This window comes from Crocuta crocuta, unplaced genomic scaffold (assembly GCF_008692635.1).
Source record: "Crocuta crocuta isolate KB4526 unplaced genomic scaffold, BGI_CrCroc_1.0 scaffold78, whole genome shotgun sequence".
Classification (NCBI taxonomy): Eukaryota; Metazoa; Chordata; class Mammalia; order Carnivora; family Hyaenidae; genus Crocuta; species Crocuta crocuta.
In genome coordinates this window covers 3030273-3051510 of record NW_027532617.1, presented here as the reverse complement: position 1 = coordinate 3051510, position 21238 = coordinate 3030273, and the positions used below count along the sequence as shown (strand labels likewise).

The 21238-nt window shown below is 34.9% G+C and overlaps 1 long non-coding RNA gene across 1 annotated transcript in view; it reads right to left on the bottom strand.

Moving 5' to 3' along the window:
* The window catches only part of LOC144245207 (uncharacterized), a 331942-nt gene that overhangs the window by 288812 nt on the left and 21892 nt on the right, over positions 1 to 21238 (bottom strand). Inside the window, exon 2 of the long non-coding RNA XR_013339199.1 lies at positions 11803 to 11882. This is a non-coding gene — a long non-coding RNA (uncharacterized LOC144245207). The remainder of the gene's footprint in view (positions 1 to 11802; positions 11883 to 21238) is intronic.

The following is a 21238-nucleotide window of genomic DNA, read 5'->3' as shown; positions in this document are numbered from 1 at the left end:
GACTCTAGTTAGCATGGGTCAATTAACATGTGAATCCATTGCACATATTGTTTTGACACTCAGTAGATGATTCTCTCTTTTAGTTCTGTTTACAAAGCCTGGAAATCTGGCACTGGATGTATCTTCAAAGAGGGTTTTGTAACAGAGAGCTCATCTAAAAACGTTTAAGTACCGATTAACAGGGAATTGTACAAGAGAAGTTTATGTATTTTTCCCCACTCTACATCCCACAGCAATAATCAGTTAAGAGCCTACCAAAGGAATATTTATAAATTTTAATAGTTGGAAGATTTTCAAAAGCTCAGGTCTTTATGATGGCAACAGAGGGACTTTTGTAAGAATTACTAAACTTAATTAGAAAATACTACATGGAATCCTATATGGGAAAATACATATATGTTGCAATGTAGTAATTAGTCAGGACTTAACACTGCCCAAGATATTACAAGAAAGAAGGGAATCTTGGGTCTGCCAAATCACTAGGTGTCCTGATGGAATGAAGAAGTCAGGGCCCAGCTCTGCCCTATTATGTTCACGGGAACTTTGCTGGGATTATCACCCAGAGATCAGGAGGCTGCAGTGGCTTCTGCTGCGTCCCTCACCACTGCCTTTGAAAACCATAAAGCCAGCAATGAAAATATGGAAAACGGAGTCTAGATGCTTCAACTGGTTCGACTTCTGTACCTATAACCCTGCTTGCCAGCAGAGATGCTGGCTTCCACCTTCCCTCCTTACTTGCTTTTAAATTTCAGCAGCACAACTAATTGGTAGATCTGATTCACAGCCAATATCACAGCCCTGAAAGTCTGGGAACAAAGTTTTTGTTTTTCATCTTTTACTAACTTTTGTTAGTTTAATCTTTACAATTAGAAAGGAAGTGTAGTGCATGTGACAAGAGCTAATCTACAATTGTCTATCCCATTTAGTATCCTGAATTACATAAACTGAGGAGCAGTATATAAAACAAAAGAAAACACAAAAGGGTTTTGATACATGTACAATCTGTGTCGTTAAATGAATACTTTCAACTTAGTTTGGATTGCCTTCTATATTCTCACATGCTTCTTATTAACCACTATTTGAATATAGGCTGAAATCAGCTGACTTCTTGGTCACAACTGTCATTACTAACCACTTTATATTATTTGTCTTTAGTTGTTTGTTGCTGTTTTTTCATTTTATCCAAAGTTTACTTTGAAATTAATAGATGCCTGCAGTTGGCTTTGGTTACCTTCACTGTGTTCTGCGTGTTACTCTCTGTTATTTGCTCATTTACAGACTCAGGACTGTGACCCTACACCCATATCCTTCCTTTTCACTATCTGCCACAATAATATTACATGCTCTGTGTTTGGTGATGGGGGACATGGGAAACCAAGAATGGGCTTCCTTAAAAGGTTTGCCTCCAAAAACCCCAATGAAACCCAGAGTGGAGGTTTACCTTATTTAATTTTGATCTAACTTACCACAAATTTCACACTTTGCACTTTCAATCTCTTATAAACATAAAACACATATATTTCTTAATGTTTTTTTCCTGTTAAAACATAACCCATCTTTCCCCATGGAGTCCTCTGAGAAGGAAGTATTCCGATCAAACAGGATATCAGAAGATTAAAAAGACCAGATATCCTCAGTGATGGCAGAGAACCTGTGGGGAAGACACTACTCGGTGGAAGAAGAGAAAGCACTGGATTCAGAGGTGGGTCCAGTCTGGTGCTTACCTGGAGGGTGGCTCTCCTTTCGTTCCCATCAGAGACTGATACCTTCAAGGGCTCTTTGTTCAGGCAAATAATTATATATCTCTCTGGGTGAGGTTCTGGAATAATTACATGCATTTATTCCATCAGAGCAATACTCTTGCATTGCTTTGGGCAACCCTTCAAATAGCAATTATGAAGATTAAAGGTGAAATAAAAGAACTCTTTTGAGAAATGTATTTAGTGGGTAGTGTTGCCCAACATTTCAAACAATTCTGAATACCCGTGATGTAAGAAACTAACATGTTTAACCTACTTCTTAAAAAACGTATTCTTCCCCATTTAGTTTGCTATAGTATGATTGCCCTTTCATATTTAGTTCTCAGAGTTATACTGATAGGAGAACAATACAGAGGCAGGAATTATCTTCAGTGAACTGATTTAAAATACCACCTAGTTTTCTGAATACATTTTTTAAAGTGAGCCTATTTCTGAGTTAGCCAATGTGTGTGGGGGGCATGCAGCATGTAATATTTATCTTTTTATCCTTTTTTTTTCTTTCCAGTACATCATCAAAGTTGCTTGTTGCTATTTTCTAATGTCTACACATTATGATTCTGTGGAAATAGCCTTCAGAAACAACATTTTTTTCCATCAAACTATCTATGTTAAATTCTGTTTCTCTCCCATTTCCACAGCTCCAGGGCTAAATCAGGTGGGGGAGATCTGCTACATCATGACAGAGGCTCCTCTCAGGAAAATCCTGTGGACACGAGATGACTTCATAAAGAGAAGTGCACTCTCAGTTTGGGAAGTTCTCCAGCAATGCAACAAAGTTAAAAAGTGTTCTGTGGAATCTGAGCTACACTGATGAACTGGCAAGCAAGACAATCAAGAATTTATCTAGAAGTGGTGATTTAGAAAGCAAATTGGGGCTACTTGTGTTTGCTTTCATTGACTGCAGTGGAAGTGAGGGCTGCCACATGAAACCTGCTCTTGGATTTGAGTTTAGAGCCTCACATCCTAAAGTAATCCCAGAGAAATCACTGGTTTTATTTTTTCCAATTTCCAATTATCCTAAATGTGCCATTGACTGCAAAAGGAAAAAAAAAATAGTCTGTTAGACAGTTGGATCCAGAATTGTGCATTGTGTGTCTTTTTTTTTTTAATTTTTAATGTTTATTTATTTTTGAGAGAGAGAGAGGAAGAGAGAGAGAGAAGGGAGGGGGGGGGAAAGAGAGACACAGAATCCAAAGCAGGCTTCAGGTTCTGGGCTGTCAGCACAGTGCCCAATGTGGGGCTCAAACTCATAAACCATCAGATCATGACCTGAGCTGAAGTCAGCCACCCAGGTGCCACATGTCTCTTTATTCTTTAAGTTCTTTAGCCTTCCTTGTCTTTCATGACATTGACATATATTTTTTAAAAACAAATGTCACTTTAGTATAATTACAGATTTACAGAGTTACAAAGATAGGATTGAGAGTTCTCATATGTCCTGTACTTAGTTTTCCTTATTAAGATTCCACATTAGTATGACAGATTTGATCCATTAGTGCTTGACTGATACATTATTATCAACTAGATGTGCATATACTTTAAGATTTCATTAGGTTTTACCTAATGTCCCTTTTCTACCCTTCCAGGATAGAAAGGATACCTTCCAGGATAAAACATTACAATTAGCTATCATTTCTCCTCAGACTTCTCTAAATAATAACAGTTTCTCAGACTTACTGTATTTTTGATGACCCTGACCATTTTGAAGATAATGGTCAGATATTTTGCAGAGTCCTTCAGTTTGAGTTTTTCTAATGTTTGTTGCCTAATTACACTGATGCAATGGGTATTTTAAAGGAGAAACAAAGGTAAAATTACATTACATAATATTGAGAGTACATATTACATAATAACATGAATTATCACTGGTGATATTAACCGTTATCACTGGCTAAGACAGTGTTTGTAAGATCTCTCCACTATTAGAGTATACAACTGTAAAGTGACTGCCATGTACCCTCACACACATTCACACATGTACACAGTTTTTATATGGTATTCTTTGGGAAGGATTCCTCGGCATAACCCATACTTAAGAAGAAGAAAGTTATATGGGTGGTTCCTGACTTATGACTTCCAACAGTTCACCTTACAATGATGCTAAAGAGATACACATTCAGTAGCACAGTAGAATGTGCTAAAGAGTATGCATCCCATACTTTGAATTACAAATTTTGGGCTAGTGACACGTGATGTAATACTTTCTTCTGATGCTGGGTGGTGGCTGTGAGACACACCTCCCAGTCAGCTACAGGATCACAAGGGTAAACAACTCATAAACTAACAACAATTCTGTACCTATACAACCATTCTATTTTGCACTTTCAGTACAATAGTCAATAAATTATATAAAATACTCAACACTTTATTATAAAATAGGCTTTTTATTAGAAACGATTTTGCCCAACTGTAGGCTAATGTAAGTGTTTAGAGAATGTTTAAGGTAGGCTAGGTTAACCTATTATGTTTGGTACATTAAAGTGTATTAAATACATTTCATCTTAGGATATTTTTAACTTACAAAGGGTTTATCAGGGCATAACCCCATCATAAGCCCAGGCAGGTCTGTATTGCTTGTCCTTAAGGGTAGGGTATTTACCTATATTATTTAGAGTTCTCCTATATAGAGATTTGTCTACTCTCTCCATGTATTTATTTATTTAACCATTTATTTATATTGTTATGAACTCATGAAATTTATTTTTACTTTAGATTATTATCTAATCTATATTATTTATTTTATTGCTCAAAAGTTTTTGCCTTTGACTGTTGGGAGCTCTTTTGGTCGCCTCTTGTGTCCCTCTGACATACCTTTATCATTGTATATTTTTCACTTTTGTAAAAGAATTTCCAGGCTTGTCTTGAATATTCTCTGGTCTAGCACTTGAATGAACCACTTCTTTAAAGAGCCCTGGTTTTTATTATTTTGTTTTATTTAATGGGAGAGTGGTAAACCTTGACATTTTTGAAGAGTGGCTCTTCATTTGGACTCATGTGGTATTTCCTCATGATTATATTCAGATTATGCCTTTTCACTGAAGAACCAACCACACAAGTGCTATTGTGTTCTTCTCAATCTATATAATATTGGAAGATACATGATGTGGTTTGTTCCACTATTGGCCATGTTAACTGTGATCACTAAGTTAGTTTGCGCCAGATTTTTCCATTAAGAGTCATTACTGGGGGAGACACTTTGAGATCATTAAAGATCCTATTTCTCGTCAAACTTGTATACCTTAATTTTACTGTATATTGATGATCCTTGCCTGAATCTATAAAACCTATGTAAGCTGGCCAGTTCCTTTCTCAGGAAGCCCTGGTTACATACAGTTAGTGGAGAATGGTATGTAGAAAACAAGATAAAGGCATCAGGTGTGCTCACTGCTACTAGGATGTTACTATTCATATTCTCTTTCTGAGGACAGAAGTTGAATGCAGAATCTATATAGAATTTCCTATCTTATTATAGTCAAAAGCCAAATAGTCAATAACAAATGCGGAAGAAATTATGGAATTAGAAAATCACCATTTGTTGAACCTTCATGGTAATAACTGAACAGGCAAGGAACATCAATGGAAGTTAACAAGGGACAACATTTTGATGATAGAAAGGAGATAGATAGATGATAGATGGATGGATGGATAAATAGATGATAGATAGGTAGGTAGATAGATAGATAAACACACATATGTACTATAAAAGTTACTACTGCACGCTATGTATATGTACATTTAAATTTTTCATGCCCATCTATATATATATTGAAAATCATGAATTTCTACTAATTGCTCCAACTTCATTTCAGTGTCAAAGCATTTATTCTAGCTTTCCTGTCTATATTTGTCACTTCTATCTCCAAAGTGAGAAACCTGATTCCTTTATCCACAATATATTTGGTTATTTACACAGTCCTAGAATGCACAGAGAATGTTTCAGAAATTTTAACCCGAGACATTGAGGAAAACAACCTTACTAACAAGGTTCTCTATAATTATTATACATCCAGCAAGCAGTTTTGTAGCTAAAATACTCTTTTCAAATGCTGCATAGCTCTTTTTTATTTCTTTCAGTGTAGTTATGTTATTCATATGAAATACAGCAAGGTTCATTTGTTTCTGTTTATATTCCAAGTTTTTCTTCCTTTTCCTTATTGGTTTTAATATTTATTTTATGTTCAGATTCCTTTTAAAATTATACATATTTATCAAGCAAGTTTAGTTTTAAATCTATTTTGATCTAGTTTTTAAGTTGCTATCCTAAAGAGTCTAGGGCTTTAAAGTTGATGACAATTAACTTATGGTGCCAAATTTTGGAGGAAAAAAAAGGTAATAGTTACAACAAACACCTTAACACTAAGTTCAAGCTGAACTGGGACTGAGATGTGTCCTATATATTTACTTGCTACAATGACTAAGATTTCTTTCCAATAGGAGAAATGCTTATACAAGGAATTAAAGCTCTTAATTTAGATTTCCTCTAAGTTACACACTTTTAAAAATCATCAGATACACAACAAGGCTAATCTTATATCTAGAAAATGTAGAATAATGTATTGCTTTGCTTTAATTTCAAGTCTTGGGACAAAATTTTATGGCAATTCAGCTGAAGAAATTACTATTGTCTTCTTGGAAACTTTAAATCATTGCTTACTACTCACAAAACTGTCTTTCACTCAAGTAAAAGAATATTTATTGACCAAACTGATTATAGCTTGTGTTCATTAATATATTCCCTTCCCAAATCCAGAATCTTGTTCTCAAAATTATATGCATTATTTTTCCCCTAAGGCTGTAATTTTAAAAGAAAGATAATTTGTCCTATCTTTCCACTGAAAAACTAATATGAAACTTTGACCTAAACTGATGCTAGTAGGATTGAAGTTAGATACAGCAGACACTTTAATAGAATCTTAGAGAAACTTTCAGTATCTTCCAATCAAAACATTTCCATTTTAGAGATAAGGAAAATGGAAAACAGGTTTAGGAAGTTAGATGGTATACTCAATACCACATACACAGGGATAAAGCTATTGTTGAAACGCAATTATAACAACTCTCTATATAGTGTTCTGTGCATTTATTTACATATTGCTAAACATTTAAAGGAAGCACTTGAAGAGTTTATGGAGTCCACATTTCTTGAGGTCACCACAATGAAACACACACATACACAGACATGCTGAAACATTTTTAACAGGATCTACTTTAAAGGCAGATGAGTCAGGATACCTCAAGGCAAAGATATTTATCATTTTCCCCTTTTCATTTCCTCTTAGAACTGAACACAATTTATAAACTAGGCTCTTCATACCTATGTATGAGGAATGAGCACAAAAAACTATTAAGAAACTATTAAACAAATATATTTATGTAAAGATAATTAACGTAGCAATACTTATTTCCACAAAATTGGAGCAGAAATTGGGGGATAAATTACTTCTCCTTTTAAAAACTAACTTGATCCTAAACTGATCATTCAGTATTGTCTAACCTTCCCATGCCTCCATTTCCTCAACTGTAAAATGAAGTTTCTATAAAGGAAAATTGTTTAATACATAGAAATATTTTAAGTCTAATGCCTACTGTAATGTCAGAGTTTATTAAATTGGACCTTCTTCCGATTCCCCCATTCCACCCATAAACATTTATACAGAGAGCACAGTGTTTTAATGTTCAGTTTCAAGGAGTGAAGGCCTCCTGAGATCTTCTAGACAGGACGTATTGACACATCCATAAAATATCAAACCAATGAGAAAAAAAGGTCAATAATACATTCATCTTTAAAAAAAAAAAAAAAGGAGAAAATGATGTCTTTGGAAATTACCGACTTGCCAATTTAGCTTTGCTATGAGAAACCTTAGCAAACTACGTAAATTACTGGAAAAGTGATAACACCTTTGAGACAATGACAGGTCATTGCTGGTTTTAAAGAAACAGGGAAGGCCTTGGAAGATTCAAAAGTAAGATCTATGAAGAAATTCCAGTTACTATTTTAATGTTCCTGAGAATTTATGTTGCTCAGTCCACTACAAGAGCTTGATATATGTATTTCTAAGAAAGGAAGGAGGGAATGAGAATAGTTGGTGGGAGGATGTCAATAAGGCAGAAAGAGAAGGCGAGAAGGCAGGGGGAGGAACAGAGGAAGGTTCTATGACATGGCTTAGCAAGCTTTTAAATATACGGAATAATGGTTATTTAAGCCACAGTCAAAGCCAGGGAAATGAAACAAGGGAATACAGAGCAATTTATTGAATATTTCCTGTCAGCCACTATGCGAAGCAGGAAATAACTCAATGTAACCTATTTAGGCTTTGTGCCATACTTAACAGAACATCACTACTGCAACCAAAGACATTTGAGAAGAAACTTATATCTTTATGGCAGTTTCTGCCGAAAAAAGGAAGAAAATAATATTTTTCATTATTACACTGCACAATTCAGAAGTTCGTGCTCCCCCTCTTGTTCTCAGTGTAACTTACAAACGCAGCAGTTAATCAAAAACTCTCATCCTAAATCCCAGATCCCCTTAAAACTGCTCAAAAACTCAGTCCACATAGATTTTTTTTTCTTTTTCTTCTAGGTCAATTTTTATTATACAAGCCAACATGTATAAGATTATTTGATTAAAGCCTGGGCTCCCCTGCATCAACAAAAGGGACCATTTCAGATTTACCTTCAAAACATATGAAAAAATCTGTCCATCTCATCACTTATGTGTTTATTTGCTTCTTTTTGTATCCACTGGCTAAGATGGATGTTCTAACAGGTAACTCATCTGTTTGTTCCCTGCTGTATCTCCAAAGTCTAGCACAATGTCCAGTGTGAGTCAAAAGATGTTTGTCAAATGAAGAACTTTAAGTTATCCTCTATTCCTTTTTTTTCTTTTTTGGTTTCTATACCAGAAAAGAAGGGAATGATGACTCTGGGACATAGCCAGAAATGAAAATCCTTTTTCCTTGAAGAGGTCTTATGGCAGAAAGAGGTGTAGACAGGTCCTCCAAAAAACTGTAAACACTTGTTTTGTCAAATAAGTTCATAAATGAGCATTGGTGAAATTACTGTTTGCTAAGCAATTATTAGCACTGTCTATATTCATCACCCTCTGCAAAGTTACGATAGTTCATGAGAGGCAAGATATTCATATATCTCATTTTCTTATAAAATGAAAAAAAGTATGAGTAAGACAGCCATTTAAGTTACTATATTTGATTTGAAACTGTACAACAGTTTGTGTTAATGTCACATGAGCTCTACACTCAACAAAAGCTACTAAATGTTGACTGGTAAAGATTATTATAGGCTAGAGTAGTCAGGAAAGCCAAATGGAACAGGTGATTATCTCAATATGTCATACTAAATGCTACTCTGATGATGTTACTGAAAACAGTTTCTTTTATATTTTGTGGCATGTTATTTATAGCAGTCTCTCCTATTACCATTGTTCTTTATATCATATACAATTGATACTTGTTATTTAATGCTGCTGACTAAGAACAATAATAACATCCTACATGCAAGCTCAATTCATGTATTCACCATTTAATAATTATGTTTTGGGCAGTTACAATATACAAGCCACTGTTCAAATATTTATTTCAAAGCAGTAATGAACATAGAAATAGCCTCTATACTGCTGCAGCTCACATTACACTGGGGGAAGTATTTAACAAAAATAAATAAATAAATACATGAGATAATTATTTCTTATGCTATGTTACATGTAGGAAATAAACTGGTTACCAAGAACAGAGTGCCTTGGGGTGGGTACTTTAGTGATACTAGTGTGTGATGGCATTCTTAAACAATTACCCTTATTTGATATCTGAGAAGGGGAATGGATTAGCCTGGTAGACTGCTATGGGAAGAGATTTTTAGGTAAAAGAAAGACAAATGCTAAGTTCCAGACAGAGAAAAAGGCTTAGTTGTCTGAGGGAAGAAAAGGAAGCTAATATGACCAGAGAGTAATGATCCAATCATGGAATGTTATGACCTAAGTATGGAGAAGTAGAAAAAAATTGGTAAGCCATGAAAACATATTAGATTTTACTCAAAGAGGAATGTAATACAACTGTAGAATTTTGTGCACAAATGAAACAGAGAAGTAACATAATAGATTAGTGATTTCAAAGGTCATCTGGGCTGTTGGAGAGTGGATTCTAATAAGGACAGAGAGAAATGCAAAGCACAGTTAAGAGACGACTGATTGTAAGAGACCAGAAATGAGATGACAGTGACCTGGACTAAGATGGGGCACTGGGGATTGGCAACTGTGAGGGCTTAGAACTATCTGGGCCCACCTATGGTCAACTTCACCCAAAGACCATGGTTGCTACACGAGATGGGGGAGAATATATGCTAAGGGAACAACCATCATGTCCACTACAGCATAAATAAAACTCATTTCAGACAAAGGAAAAGAGAGTAAAGTTATTCCAAAAGACAAAACAATGACCCTTAGTTGGCAGAGACAGAGATTTTTGTATCAATATTAGTATACAGAAATGTATAGCTGAACTGAATTCTGATCATTCAACCACATGATGACCTGCTTTACAAGGCAGGAACACCTATCAATATCTTACAAGGTACTAGTCTTTAAGAGAGTAGGTTATAATTCTGAGATACAGCAAACAAATGGTTTTACTTTCCACATCTGAGATTCTATAAAGACAAGGTGTAATCCATCATGAGAGGCTGCAAAGTTAAGAGAGCTAAAGCATCTAACTAGTTATCTAAATATTTTTCACATACCAGGGGTGCCTGGGTAACTCAGTTGGTTAAGGGTCCAACTCTTGATTTTGGCTCAGGTCATGGCCTCCCGGTTTGTGAATTCAAGCCCTGCATCAGGCTCTGCGCTGACAGTGTGGAGCCTGCTTGGGATTTTCTCCTACTCTCTCTCTCCCCTTACCCCATTCTAGCACTCACTCTCTCTCTCTCAAAATAAATAAATAAACTTTATAAATATTTTTCACATACCAATCAATATAATCTTTGTCAATAATTTATGGACTATGTAGTGTATTTGCCACTCCTCTTAAATCTACTATGTACCTGCTATTGAGGAAATTTCTGCTACTGACTCTTGAATAACTTGCTGCCACAAGTTCTACATAGAAAGTACATGTGTGAGTTTCTTCTGATGACACATCTCATCTGAATATACAAAATCTCTTTGCCATTACTCAAGATTGATGATCTAGGTTAGAAGACACTGAATCCATATCCCTCCACACACTTAGCTCTGTTTAATAACCTCAGACTGTAATTCTGCCCTATCTCTCAAGTTTATGTCAATCATTGTAAGAGAGTATAGAAGAATTAGCAGAAGTCCAGTACTACAAAATCAACTCATGATTCTTGTGTCCCAGCAAGTGAGCCATATGAGCCATCTAAAAATAGAAGAATCTTGTATTGTTTCAATATGAGATGATGCATTCCCCTTATTTCCATGCTCTTCTGCCAGTGTCTGAAGTAATTAATCAGAGATTTGAATCTAAGCCTCACCACAAGTTATAATTAGCATGTACTGAATGATTTAAAGTTTCCATTTATTTTTTCAAGTATTCGGACATCAAATCTGTAAAGTGATAAGAGACTATTTTGCAATTTTACCAATGAGGACACAAAAGATCAAAGAAGATAATAAACTCTCCCTAGACCAAAAAGGAGTTTTATCTTTCCCATAAGGAAAATCTTTTGCTTCCAAAAGGAGACTGATGCAGGATTTATTTAGCCTGACACTAATTCAAACTATTAATACAATATTAGCTATGAAATATGAATATTCATCAATGAGAAAAAGGCAAAAAAATAATTTTTTAAAATTGAAAGACTGGCAAATATTGCAACAGTCACAAAGTCCAGAATAGTAAATGACACTTTAAGTAGTTACTCTTGACACACTTCTCTAATATATTTATTCTGCATTTTTATACTTATTATTTGATCATATGTCTATATGACAAAAATTACAATAATTTCTCAAGAGCAAATTAAAAGGTCATTTTTAGTGTTTTTGACCAAAGTGATTTATTGATACCTTAGATGTTTACATCCCATGGCAGAAAGGAAATACTTTGCCTCTCAGCATTCCTCTAGAAGGAAACAGGCATCTTGGAGCTGGCAAAAGGGAAAATAAGAGTAGATGTGATACATGTTTAAATTCACAAAACACACAATGGACAAAATTACATACATTATTACAATTTAGCCTAACAAACTGGAAGGGATTACTATTTTCTTCACTTGATAGATTAGGAAACCGGAGCTCAGAAATGTCAGGCAATTTGCCAAAATTCACAAGATTACTATATGGTGGATTCAAGTCCATGTTTCCTGACTAAAACTCTCATGCTTATCCACTATACCATTCTGTTGCATCTTGATGTGAAATAAATTAAATGGAATTGGGGGTATTATATTTCTAAAGAAGTAGAATGAAGCACCCAACTTCTTATAACCTAAACATTCAAGTCTGTCTTTCGTTCTTATAGCCTATGCTTTTGCACTGCAAATGAGGTAGTAAGATTAGGTCATGTGTGTTCTCTTTTGTAGACAAGACTTGATGATTTCTATACCATTTTGGCTACTGTTTGTCCTTTTTCTCATAGTCTGTCATTTGGACTCTTCCTGCAGTGACTTTTATCTTTGACAGAAAGAACAAGCATATTCTCTGTATTCTCAAATTGCCCAGATTCACATTCCTAGGGAATTTGAAGTTCCCCCAAAGGATCCATTTGATGGAAATGTGCCCAATGTGGTCACTTTTAAAATACCTCTATCATGTTTACTAATTAACTATAGCCAAAACTATGCTAAATAATAACCACATACTTGAATACACACACACACACACACACACACACACACACACATACACACACACACACACACACGAGGGACAGAGAGATGGAAGAAGGGAGGGAGTAAAAGAGGAAGGGAGGAAGAAAGAGAGAGACAGAGAGAAAAAAGACAAAGAAATGTGTTTTCTGTTGCTAAGACAGAAGTCACCATATACATGGGGCGCCTGGGTGGCTTAGTCNGAGACAGACAGACAGACAGACAGACAGAATCTGAAACAGGCTCAATGCACTGAGCTACCAGCACAGAGCCCAATGCAGGGTTCAAACCCATGAACCATGAGATCATGACCTCAGCTCAAGTTGGACACTTAACTGACTGAGACAACCAGGTGCCCTAGAGGGAAATAATTTTTAAAAGTAAACTCTAAAACTATATACTTTTCAAGAAAATATTTATATTAAATAATTACAAATACATAATTTCATAAATCATTATATTTGGATAAATCCTTTGTTCTTAAAGTGGTTTTAGAATTACTGAAGGAAAACTCCTTTTGAAGTATGTTTTACAAAATGCCTTCATTTTCAATTTTATTAAGTTTTAGCTCTTCTCGCTTTCTGATTTACTCCTACATTCACAATTGGTGCTTTCTACAGCATTACATTTAAAGCTGAAGGTCCCCTCTGGGGAAATATCTTCACTGATTACAGAAGTCTTAAATATTATGTAAATTATGTTTCTATCAATATTCAATTGCCCTAAAAAAAATGAATATTTGGAGCTACTGAAATTTTGAGAATTACATCTGACTTTAACAAGTAAGAGAAAAACAGTTTAACAGAAAGCATAGTTGTTGTTTAAATCAATATGGTGTACCAACAACACAAAGTCAAAAAAATAAACTTTCTTAAAAAATGATGAAAACAAAATATGTGAGCAAGATGAAAAGGAAGAATTTTTTGCCATTAAAATATTTTCTTCCATGGGCAATGGAGAGCCATGGAGCCTGGTTGAGAAAAGGGGTTACACTGTCATAGCTATTATTTAGCAATACAATTAGAAGGAAGTTGTAGCAGGATGAGAACTGGGGAGAGGCAGAAATATTGGGAGCTTATTAAGTGATTTGATAAAGACAAAGAACTCAACAGATTAAAAATATATATACCATGGCCTCAGTTTGCTTAGCTTCTTGAATCAAGACTTGTGTATATTTCACTAAATTTTGGTAAATGTTCTACCATTGTTCTTTCAACTATTATTTTTAAACCCTGTTCTTTATCCTATTCTGGGGTGCCAATTACACACATATTAGACCTTTGATATGATATTACTGAATATGTTCTGAGTCTAAATTTCCTTCCTTTTAAAACTTTTTCTTTTGCTCTTTCCTCTGTTTCTGGTTCAAATTAAATGATTTCTATTTATATGTCTTCAAGCTCATTGATTTTTCCTTTGTCATATTTATTATGTTATTAGTCTCATCCATTAAAAATTTTATTATAGATACAATAGTTTTTTAACTGTAGAACTTTCATTTTAATTTTGGTATTTTCCATTTATTTGCCACAATTTCCTTTTTTTCCCCATACAATGACAGCATAATTTCCTTTACCCTACTGAACATGGTTATTTTAGCTGCTTTTTTTTTCTTTTTTTCTTTATTTCTGAGAGAGAGAGACAGTGTGAGCAGGGGAGGGTCAGAGAGAGAGAGAGAGAGAGTGAGAGAAGAGATAGAATCTGAAGTAGGCTCCAGGCTCTGAGCTAGCTGTCAGCACAGAGCCTAATGCCAGACTCAAATCCACGAATCATGAGATCATGACCTGAGCCTAAGTCAGATGCTTAACTGACTTAGCCACCCAGGTGCCCTATTTTAGCTGCTTTAACATACTTGCTGCTAGGGCACCTGAGTGGCTCAGTCAGTTAAGAGTCTGACTCTTGATTTCGGCTCGGGTCATGATCTCAGGGTTTATTAAGTTCAAGTCCAGCATCAGGCTCTATGCTGACAGGGCAAAGCCTGCTTGGGATTGTCTCTCTCCATCTCTCCCTCTCCCCATTGTGTGCTCTCTCTATACTCCCTCTCAAAATAAATAAATAAACTTTATAAATATATTTGCTGCTAATTCCAACATCTAGGTCACCTCAGGGTCACAATTTCTTTCTTCTTCATTTGCATAGTAACTTGGATTATAACTTGTACAATGTGGAAGTTACATAGTAGAGATTCTTGATTCTATCATATTCTACATGTTTGATCTCTTGTTGTGTGTTTAAACACAGTGAAGTGTTTAAACTCAAATTACAAACTCTCACTTGAGTATCTGCTCAAAGTTTCATTTGTTATTTTTATTCTTTTTTCTAATTAAAAATGGTTTTAATGTTTCTTTTTGACAGGCAGAAAGACAGAGTGTGAGTGGCAGAGAGGCAGAGAGAGAGAGATACAGAATCTGAAGCAGGCTTCAGGTTCTGTGCTGTCAGCACATAGCCTGACACAGGGCTTGAACCCAGGAACCATGACATCAAGACCTGAGCTGAAGCTGGATGCTCAACCGACTGAGCCACCTAGGCATCCCTCATTATTTTTATTCTTTTCTAGACTATAATTTGCTGTCCCATGCATACTTAGTATGAGAGTTAGAGTGACTTTCCCTTTTGGGACTTCTCTCTCACTTTCTGGCCACTTTTGATGGTCTAAGTTCTATTTTTTGGGTCTTCAGTCCTAAAAGACTGTAGTTTTTCCACTAGGAAGGTAGAGCCCTGTGCATTTCTGACTATGGTTTGCCCTAAGTATAAGAACCAGAAAAATAGGAAAATTTCTTGTCTCATTCCTCCTCTAAATTGACTCCCTTTAAATATCCCTGCTTTAATTCACTATGTATGCCTTTAGAAAATATTCTGGGCTGTTTTGTTGTTGTTGTTGTTGTTGTTGTTGTATTTGTCCAGGGAAAGTGTGGGATTTTTTACAATTTTATTTGGTTGTCTTGTTGATCTATAGTGACTTTAGCACATATGTGTACCTGTTACGATTTAGGTGACTACCATTACCTCAAGCTTGTAGAATTCCTCCACCAAGTGTATGTTTTCCCAGCAACAGCACTAACTGCAGCCAAACATACTGTATGTTTGCTGCTTGGCTACCAAAATCATGCTGACATTATGTATCCCCTACATTGCATAAACAACCAGAAATAATCCTGATTCCTTTGGTAAGTAACAAAAGGTAATATAAACAATGTAGCTTTTGTTCTTTAACACACTTGGGTTGGAAACCTGACTCCAGTGCTCAGTGGCTGTGCTTTCCCCAGTTACACAGGTTTTAACATCTTGGTTCTCATAATTATAAAATAGGAACAGTTATACTTTTCTGATTAAAAAACATATAATGCATGTACAGCAGTACTGAATATATGAACTACTCTCTCCTTAACTATACACATAATGAAATAATTTCTGTGAAATGAGGTTAATGCACAGGTCACTTGCTAGGTCAAAACCAGGCTTAGTATCCTAATCTCCTGATCCCATATCTGATGCTATTCAGAGTTCCATGTTATTTTTTAGATTATTAGATACTTATTGAACTTTGAAAGAGCTGACACCTTGATTTTTAAGCTTTTACATACTATCATTATTTGTAACTTTAAAAAAATCTGTGACTCTTGGGGTGCCTGTGTGGCTCAGTTGGTTACATCCATCCGCCTTTGGCTCAGGTCATGATCTCACAGCGTGAGTTCAAGCCCTGCATCAGGCTCTGTGCTGACAGCTCAGAGCCTGGAGCCTACTTCAGATTCTGTGTCTCCCTCTCTCTCTGCCCTGCCCCAGCTTGTGCTCTTTCTCTCACTCTCTCAAAAATAAATAAACATTAAAAAACAAAAAACTTCTGTGACTCTCAATGACAGTATTAGTAAAGTCAAATCATGCCTCAGTGTTGTAGGAATAGAAATTAAAGTTTAATATATATAAAGTATCTGGATCATTATTGGTACATAACAGTATTGGTTTACTTGATTGAATTTCCGCATAGGTCTTTATAAATATTTGCAAAGTGTTTATCATTGCACTGTCCCTAACTGGATACTTACATTAACTGTGTTGTGATTAATATCATGTGATTCTCCAACCAAGGATATATCACATACCATATTCTATTTGTCAGTAAGTCCCCAAAATTTTCCAGTCCTATGAGTGATAGAGTTCTGCAGCGAATAGGTGAGCAATATCTAAGGATTTTTTTTCTCACATAGAAATTCTCTTCTCTTTCCTCCACTTAATGCATGTAATAGCGCTACTACAGTGAACTCCAATTTCACCCAACCCTGCTTAAAACCAGCATATACAAATATGCCCTCCTTCTGGCAGAGTGACATCTGTTAAAAGCAGACACAAGAATGGCTGAGGCATATGGCGTTTCATGTTTCATAAACAGCAGACAGGTATGGTTTTCAAAGGTTTTAAATATATTCCCCAGGACAATCTTCTTCTAGGTAAAAGTTGTGTTTTCTTAACTCCTCAAAAGTTTTCTCATTTGACCTCACGATCTAAAAAACAATTTACACTGAGGTCAAGCTGATGCTACAAGACAAGTCATAGCACCATCTGAGATTTTCATTTCAGGCTGCCTCTCCAATTTAAACTCTAAGTGCGAGAGTTGGAGCCTTAGGTATAGCCTACTGCTTTTTATCTAAGAGTGTCCTTTGAAACAAAAGAAACATACAAAGACTTTATATTTCTTTTCCTTATTTTAAAAGAAGAAAATCTCAATTATACAGGATAACTCTCACAAGCAGAAATCCTTCACATTTAAAATATCAATTTGGGGCACCTGGTGGCTGAGCTGGTTAAGCGCCGGACTTTGGCTCAGGTCATGGGTTCAACCCATCAGTCATGGGTCTCATATTTCATGGATTTGAGCCCTGCATTGGGTTCTGTGCTGACAGCTCATAGACTGGAGCCTGCTTCAGATTCTGTGTCTCCTTCTCTGTCCCTCCTCTGCTCATGTTCTCTGTCTCTCTCAACAAATAAACATTAAAATAAAATATCACTTTAAAAAGAACGGTTTTCTATATTCTATTAAACTTAAAATTTTCAGGGGCGCCTGGGTGGCTTAGTTGGTTAAGCGTCCGACTTTCGCTTAGGTCATGATCTCACAGTTCGTGGGTTCGAGCCCCGTGTCGGGCTCTGTGCTGACTGCCAGCTTAGAGCCTGGAGCCTGTTTCAGTCTGTGACTCCCTCTCTCTCTGACCCTCCCCTGCTCACGCTGTCTCTCTCTCCTAGAAATAAATAAAACATTTAAAAAAAATTAAAATTTTCAATGAATTTATCCCCAGACATAGTTGGGCCACTTCTAAACACTGTTATGATATGACTTTGAATATGCCACAGATAAAATCAATCAATCAAACTGAGTGATGGTGAGTAGTGGTGATGATGTTAGTGGATATAATGCAGAATGACTTTTCTAATAACTGTTGAGACCACAGAGAACCCGAGAAAAAAAACAAACAAAAATATTTTTCCCAAGGAACCAAATTTCAGATATACATACAGACAGTTATAAAGTATATAAAATAAAATAATTTACTTAATACAGATAAAGTCTAAAGACAGAATAGATCACTTCATAAAGTAGAGAGCATACAAAGAAATGGAGAAAGCAGGGCTGTGTAAATAGTAATGGTTGTGTTCAAAAGGATCCCTACCCATATACTGCATTTTGCACACTTAAGTAAGAAGATGCATTTCTCTTAGGGTCATTTGGTTCAAAAGAAAAAAGGCAAAAAATATTAATGGTAATTCATTTTTTTTTAGTAAACAAGGAAATACCAACTGAAACAACAATGAAATATCATCCCATAAATAATGTTTTTGGAAAAGTTAAGAATCTGATCAGTTCCAATTATTGCTGAGGATTTTAACTAAAGGGAATTTTCCTGCATTGCTGGTTGGAAATTAAGCTGTTATAATCACTTTTATGTACAGAGTTTCATTACCTAGTAAATTAAAGATATTCACACTTTTTAAAAAAATATGTTTAACATTTTTATTGCTGAGAGACAGAGCATGAGCATGAGCAGGGGTGGGGCAGAGAGAGAGGGAGACACGGAATACGAAGCAGGCTCCAGGATCTCAGCTGTCAGCACAGAGCCCAATACAGGGCTCTAATTCACTAACCGTGAGAACCTGAGCTGAGCCAAAGCCAGACCCTTAACTGACTGAGCCACACAGACACCCCTTCACACTTTTAATAAAGCCATTTCAGTTAACAACAATATACCCCAGAGAAACCCAAACATACAAACTCTTGCATATATCTCCTATGTTTTACTCTTACCCAGGCTTAACATGATATTTATGTAAAATTATTATTTTAATATTTTAAATATGTTATACATTACATATATATGATAAATTTATATTTTTAAACGTATGATGTAGTGTTACATATATTTTATTATTTCCAAATATTAGGGGAAATAATAAATTCTGACATAAAAAATAACAATAATAAGATACATTTCATTGCTAAACTCTATGCAAATAAATTTTAAAATCTGGGTTAAAAAGAATAATTTACTCTAAAAAGGTAATTACAAAAACTGCCTCCAGAAAAGCTGAAAACCTATACAAATTACTTAGAATAATGAAAGAAGCTAACGTCTCCAAAGGAAGCACCAGGCCCAAATTAGTTCTTTTAGGAATGGTGGAACTTTTTCATCTTGGAAAGTCTGCTGGTATCATTCTCCATATCAGTAAATCAGAGGAGAAATTAAGATGACCAGCTACCTAAATAACTCTCAAAATCCATTTGGTAAAATAAGAAAGCGATTCTTGGGGAGGACCAAGAAAAAACAGGTGGCTATTTCCTTCCACAAAAAAAACACAGACATTAACCCATAGTTAAAAAGGAAAAAGAATATTCACCAGAAATATTTACATTATTGCTTTTTTTAAAGAAGGAAAGAAAAGATACTCATTAAACAATATTTTTTTTCAGGGCACCTGGGTGGCTTAGTGGGTTAAACATCCAAGTCTTAATTTTGGTTCAGGTTATGATCTCATGGTCTGTGAGACTGAGCCCCACACTGGGCTACATCTGCTTGGGATTCTCTCTTTCTCTCTCTCTCTGCTCCTCCCCACTGTGCACATATGTCTATGCACACTCTCTCTCAAAAATAAATAGACATTTGTAAAAAGTATATTTTTCATTGTGTCTGGAATTATTAGTTGATACACATAACAAGAAAAAATAAGATAAATATAAATACGCACAAAGGAAAGAAACTATTTTTTCTTTGGCAAAGTATATGATTGTATACATAGGACTATATTATTGTATAACATAAACCTCTAGCATAAAGATTGCTCTAGAATCTTCTAAAAATTGTTAGTAACATGCTAACTCAGTGAGATACAGAAATTAATACTTCATAATATAAATCAGAACTGGTTAGAATTTATAAACTAATAAAAAAGTCCATATATAATAGTCTGTAGAATTAAATACAATAAAAGTAAAAACACAGGAATAAAATAACAAAGATACCAGATATCTGTGAAAAATAAATAAGCAGTTAATGTTACTGAGAGTACCAAAAAGCACTGAGCAGAAAGTTTTACCACATTCTTGTATTGGAAGAAACAACCCCATAAATATTTAAAATCTATCCAAGTTAATTAATAAATCTACTTGGCCCAAAATAAATATCAAAGAGACTTTTCTGGGAGGATTAGATAAGTAGTTTCTACAGTTAAAATGGCAGTATTAACATGTAATAAAAATCAGAATATTTCAGAAAGAGAACAGTAATAATGAGGAAATGTGTATAATAGATATTTAAATGCTATTATAAAGTATAAAGTTAAAATAGTTAAAATAGTGATGTTAATATATGGATAAACAAATTAATACAACAGAATGGAAAGTTCAGATACAGGCTGGAATATTTGATAGAACTAGCATATGACAAACATACCACATAATTTGGAAAACCCACATTATTTCAAAAACCATTTATACAACTTGGAAACTGTCTTTAAAAAGAGTAAAAATGGGGTGAAAAATTTAAAACTTTGTAAAAATAAACTCATATTGGAATATATATTGAAACTTAGTACAGAATACATAAGAGTGCTAGAAAAAAATGACGTAGAGTAACTGAGTGATCTCAAGCTGAGGATGGTCTATTTAATGTGGTATTAATCTCAAAATAATACATTAGAAAATTAGGTTTGTAAACCGAATTCATAATAATAAAAATATACATGATAAAAAGCAACTTAAATCAAAACATAAACATGGGAAACATGCAAATCCTTACATGACAAAGGAGAGATATATACACCTATGTGAGGGAATATCTAATAAAACATCCATATAGAAATGGAATAATAGGAAAACAGGAAAAATGTATGAAGATGATAATCAGCAGAAAAAAAGGATGTAAAGGGCCGTTAATAACTGGAAAGACAATCAATCTTTCTCAGTAAAAGAAATCAAAATTTTAAATGCTTCAACATTCCTTTTTTTTTTTTTACCTTACCTGATTGTTAATGATCAAACAGTTGTTAAAATATTACAAGGGTGATTGTGTTAGGGAAAGTAACTCTCATGCATTTCTCATGGGTATATAAATTAGAATAACATCTATCTATGAAGGGCAATTTGACAGGACTTA